This window comes from Vigna umbellata, chromosome 1 (assembly GCF_029865625.1).
Source record: "Vigna umbellata cultivar VRB3 chromosome 1, Vumbellata_1.0, whole genome shotgun sequence".
NCBI lineage: Eukaryota > Viridiplantae > Streptophyta > Magnoliopsida > Fabales > Fabaceae > Vigna > Vigna umbellata.
The window spans coordinates 2391861-2397058 of record NC_142165.1 but is presented as its reverse complement, the minus strand read 5'-3'; the positions used below and the strand labels follow the sequence as shown (position 1 = coordinate 2397058).

The 5198-nt window shown below is 46.0% G+C and overlaps 1 pseudogene; it reads left to right on the top strand.

The window, feature by feature from the left end:
* Positions 1-302: 302 nt before the first annotated feature.
* Positions 303-3854, top strand: LOC148204391 (uncharacterized; annotated as a pseudogene).
* The last annotated feature ends 1344 nt before the right edge of the window (positions 3855-5198 follow it).

The window sequence follows — 5198 nt, the reverse complement described above, 5'->3', positions numbered from 1 at the left end:
CGCTCGATCTCGAGAATGATGTATTTTGAAATCCTTGTATTTTGTTTCTGTAGGCGATGTATTGAACTGAGTACTTTTAATGAAAGATATGGAATGTTTGTTTGGTACCAACTTGTGTTGATTTCCATCGGTAATGTTGTCGCGACCCAGTGATTTCCACCTATTACCAACATGCATCATGTTTTCTTTATTTCGTTCTCATCTAATTTAAAATTAATCAAAATAATAAAACAGTACAAGTGAGGAAAACAACGGCCAATTTTCCACGACATCCCTACAGGACTCGAGCCAATTCAAGAATCATGGAAAGCTGGGAGGAGTCTCAGGAATCCATCAAGGCCGATATCGGCCAGCTGAAAGACCAGATCGGCCAAATCCTTGCTGCTCTAGAATCGCTGAAGATTGCGGGAGAGTCATCGTCAGCGCGGATCGAGGGGAACGGCCCCCCTTATCCCCCAATGTTTAATGCCTTGAGCCCATCGATTCCGTTCCCGATGTATGGCTTGCCCCCGGGGTATACGCCCCCCATGGGAGATTACTCGGAAGCGGAGCATACGTCTTTCTCTTTTCCCACGACCATCAATGTGCCGCCTATCGGTACTCAGGGTCCTGTCTCAGTTTCGGCACCCATGACAGGTGTAGCTATGAATGAGACGACCGCAGTTGAAGGAACGCGGGTGACCGTAGTCGCTAAGGAGGACTCTTCAGCCGGGGCTGCGCCACACACCACGGTGATTGGGGGGATCGGTAGTTTCATCGGAGCTAAGAATAAGCTGGAAATTCTGGAAGAAAGGCTGAGAGCCATAGAAGGAGTCGAAAGCTATGGATTCGGTGACGTCGCGAGATTAAGCTTGGTCCCCGGGATAAAAATACCACACAAGTTTAAGGCGCCGGAGTTTGAGAAGTACAAGGGTAATACATGCCCTAAAAGCCATTTAACGATGTACTGTAGAAAGATGGCCGCGTATGCCTATGATGACAAATTGCTTATCCATTTCTTCCAAGATAGTTTGGCTGGGGTAGCATTGAACTAGTATACCCACTTAGAGCCGTCTCGCATACGTTGTTGGGTGGACCTAGCTGACGCCTTCGTGAAGCAGTATAAGTACAATATGCATGTCGCACCCGACAGGTTGCAACTGCAAAACATGGCAAAGAAAGATAATGAAACTTTCAAGGAATATGCTCAACGATGGAGAGAGCTAGCGGCGCAGGTTGAGCCGCCTCTGTACGACAAAGAAATGGTGGCAATGTTCGTGAACACGCTCCAACCACCGTTTTATGAACACATGGTCGGGAACGTGTCCTCCAATTTCGCCGATATCGTCATAATAGGCGAAAGAATAGAGATTGGGTTGAAGAATGGGAAGATTGCCGGTGGCCCGTCTGCGGTAGCAAACTCTAAAAAGCCCAGCTTCAATCCAGGAAAGAAGAAAGAAGGAGATGTGCATGCGACATCGGCAATGCCTGCATGGAGAGGTCAAGCTCCTATTCACAATTATAGACCACACCTGGGCCAACCTCCATATGCAGCCAATGCAGCTTTTGCTCATCCAATTAGACCTCAACAACAACAAGGATTTTATCAAGCGCAACCAATCACAAACAACGCCTGGAGGACTGGGACAGGCGCGAATCCAAATCCAAATGCGGGTCAAGGCACTTACCCAAGAAAAACCCAAGAAAGAAACTTTGTTCACTTCACCCCCATCCCTACGACTTACACTGAATTATTACCCCACCTCGTCAAAAGGGGTCTGGTTGCTATATGTCCGATGATGCCTATGCAACCTCCGTACCCTAGGGGTTATGATGCCGATGCCAAGTGTAGTTATCATGGGGGAGGAGTGGGTCACTCAACTGAGAGATGTATGGCCTTCAAACATAAAGTACAGGCCCTAATCGATGCTGGGTGGCTGAAATTTCAAGAAGATAAACCTAGCATTGATGATAATCCGTTATCCGGACATGGGAGTGCCTCGACAAATGCCATTGAGGTTAAGAGGCATGAACTGATAAGGGATGCAAGTAAAATCCGAAGTTCCAGAAGGTTTATTTTCAAGGAATTATTGAAGTTGGGATTTTTAAACGGTGATTATGATTTGGGAAGAGCATGTGGACTCCATCCATGCGCTGAACACTCTATCGATGAATGTGTTGAATTCGAAGAGTTTCTGCAAGATCTGCTTGATAGGAATTTGATGCAAGTGTGCTACGAGGATAAGGATGAAGAGGTGTTTGCACAAACCGGTGTGGAGTCTGATGTAACCCTGCCAGAGTCGTTGGTAATTCGTTTCACTCGGACCACCCCTGCACCAGTTATTCAAGGAAGATCGTCCGTCGTAATCCATACACCAGTTCCTTTTCCTTACAAGAGCGAGAAAGCTATTCCTTGGAGGTATGGAACACACGCGGTCGATGAAGGACAATGTGTTGAAAGTCAATTCCTCGGCCAGGATCCAGTTATTGAAAATATATCAGGCATCGGCGGAATGACAAGGAGTGGTCGAATCTTCACGCCACCAAACCTGATGAGAGAAGGAACTAGCAATAATGAAGCACCGGTGGCCGCGAAAGCTAAGGAGCTCTTAAAGGGGAAACGGGTGCAGGCAGAAGAGACCCCCGACAAGGAGGACGAGAAAGAAATATCCGACGAAGAGGATTGTGAGTTTTTGAAATTCATACAACGAAGTGAATATAAAGTGGTGGAACAATTGAATCGTATGCCAGCCCGGATCTCTCTGTTAGAATTGCTCATGCACTCAACCTCCCATAGAAAACTGCTGATGAAGATACTGAGCGAGGCCCATGTAGAACAAGGTATTTCCCTGAACAAATTCGAGGGCATTGTTAGCAACATCACTGCTAATAACTACCTCACCTTCACCGATGAGGAAATGCCTGCTGAGGGGAGAGGGCATAACAAGGCTCTCCATGTCTCCGTGAAATGCTTGGACCACGTCGTAGCACGCGTGTTGGTGGACAACGGATCCTCCCTGAATGTCATGCCCAAAACGACATTAGAGAGGCTACCTTGTGACGGAATGCATATGAAGCCAAGTTCTATGATTGTGAGAGCGTTTGACGGTAGCAAGAGGGAAGTCATGGGCGAAATAGAGTTGCCGGTCCAGGTTGGCCCATGTGTCTTTCAAATAACCTTCCAGGTCATGGATATCCTCCCAGCCTATAGTTGTCTATTGGGTCGCCCATGGATCCATTCTGCGGGAGTTGTACCTTCCACACTACACCAGAAACTGAAATATGTCATGGGAGATAAGCTGGTGATAGTTTCTGGAGAGGAGGATCTCCTGGTGAGTGGGCCATCCTCCGCCCGCTATATAGAAGCAGCCGAGGAAGCTCTCGAGATAGCTTTTCAATCATTGGAGATCGTGGGAAACACCTATGTGGAACCATTTCCAGTAAACCCATATCTGTCATGCGCCTCTATCATGGCGGCCAAGGTTATGCTGAAAGAAGGCTATAAGTACGGGAACGATTTAGGCAAGTACGGGCAGGGGCGGACATTCCCATTGGAGGTGGTCGAGAACAAAAACAAGTACGGCCTGGGATACAAGCCCAGCAAGGAGGATAAGAAGAGGCTGATTGAGGAAAAGAGGGAGCGCAGTCTGGCTCGGATGGAGAGACGAGAACCAAGGACGAGGAAGATTCACATTTGTGATATCAAGGAGAGTTTTCGCAGTGCTGGATGGGTGAACACTAGCCATATAGCGGTCGTGGAAGAGGAAGCTGGATCTGAAAGCTCAAACTTCGTGTGGGCTTGCTCCCCGGATGCGCGGCTCAGCAATTGGAAGATTATGGACTTACCCGTGATGTTTAATTCGAATGAAATGTAATATATTAATTGATCCTATTGCTTTACCCGGAGCTTTAGGATTCATGACTTACGGGTTGACGCTTTTATTTTGCTTTCAGTGTGATATTTGAATCGTGTTTGTTCTCGTTTCTATCATCATTTAGCCCTCTCCATCGTTTTTTTGTTTATTTATTCTTTTTTCGAAAACTTAAATAATGCAGATATGACAATGAATGTTTTGAAAATAACAATATCGATATCCCTAATCTGGAGCACCCTGTCGATGATACGGAAGATGATTACGAAGATGGTTCGGAACCTTCTCCGGAACTAATGATATTAGTGGAGCAAGAGTCTAAGGAAATAAAACCCTATCAGGAAGATGTCGAAATACTCAACTTGGGTGAGGAGGACGAGATAAAAGAAGTAAAGATCGGCACCACCATGAAAGAAGAAGTGAGAGAAAGGTTGCGAGTCCTATTGAAGGAATTTAAGGACGTGTTTGCTTGGTCGTACAATGATATGCCCGGTTTGGATACCGATATCGTGCAGCATAAACTCCCTCTTAAGCCGGAATGCCTCCCGATCAAACAGAAACTAAGAAGAATGAAGCCGGAGATGTCTTTGAAAATCAAGGAAGAGGTGCAGAAACAATTTGACGCAGGTTTCTTGGCTGTGGCGAAATACCCGCAATGGGTGGCGAATGTCGTACCAGTACCCAAGAAAGATGGTAAAGTTCGGATGTGTGTTGACTACCGTGATTTGAATCGTGCAAGTCCAAAAGACAATTTCCCACTACCGCACATCGATACTCTAGTCGATAATACAGCCAAGTTTTCGCTATTTTCATTCATGGATGGTTTCTCAGGATATAATCAGATCAAGATGGCGCCAGAAGATATGGAAAAGACAACTTTTATCACGTTGTGGGGAACCTTTTGCTATAAGGTGATGTCCTTTGGGCTCAAGAATGTCGGGGCAACATATCAGAGGGCGATGGTTGCACTTTTTCATGACATGATGCACAAGGAAATCGAAGTTTATGTGGATGACATGATTGCAAAGTCTGAATCGGAAGAAGAACACATTCTCAACTTGAAGAAATTATTTGAGAGATTGAGAAAGTATAAACTCAGGTTAAACCCAGCCAAATGCACGTTTGGAGTGAAATCTGGGAAATTGTGGGGTTTTGTGGTTAGCCAAAAGGGGATAGAAGTGGATCCTGACAAGGCACGGGCGACAATAGAAATGCCTGCGCCTAGAACAGAAAAGGAGGTTCGAGGTTTTCTGGGTAGATTGAACTACATTGCTAGATTCATCGCCCAATTAACCGCTACGTGTGAACCAATGTTCAAGTTGTTACGAAAGAATCAGGCTGTAGTTT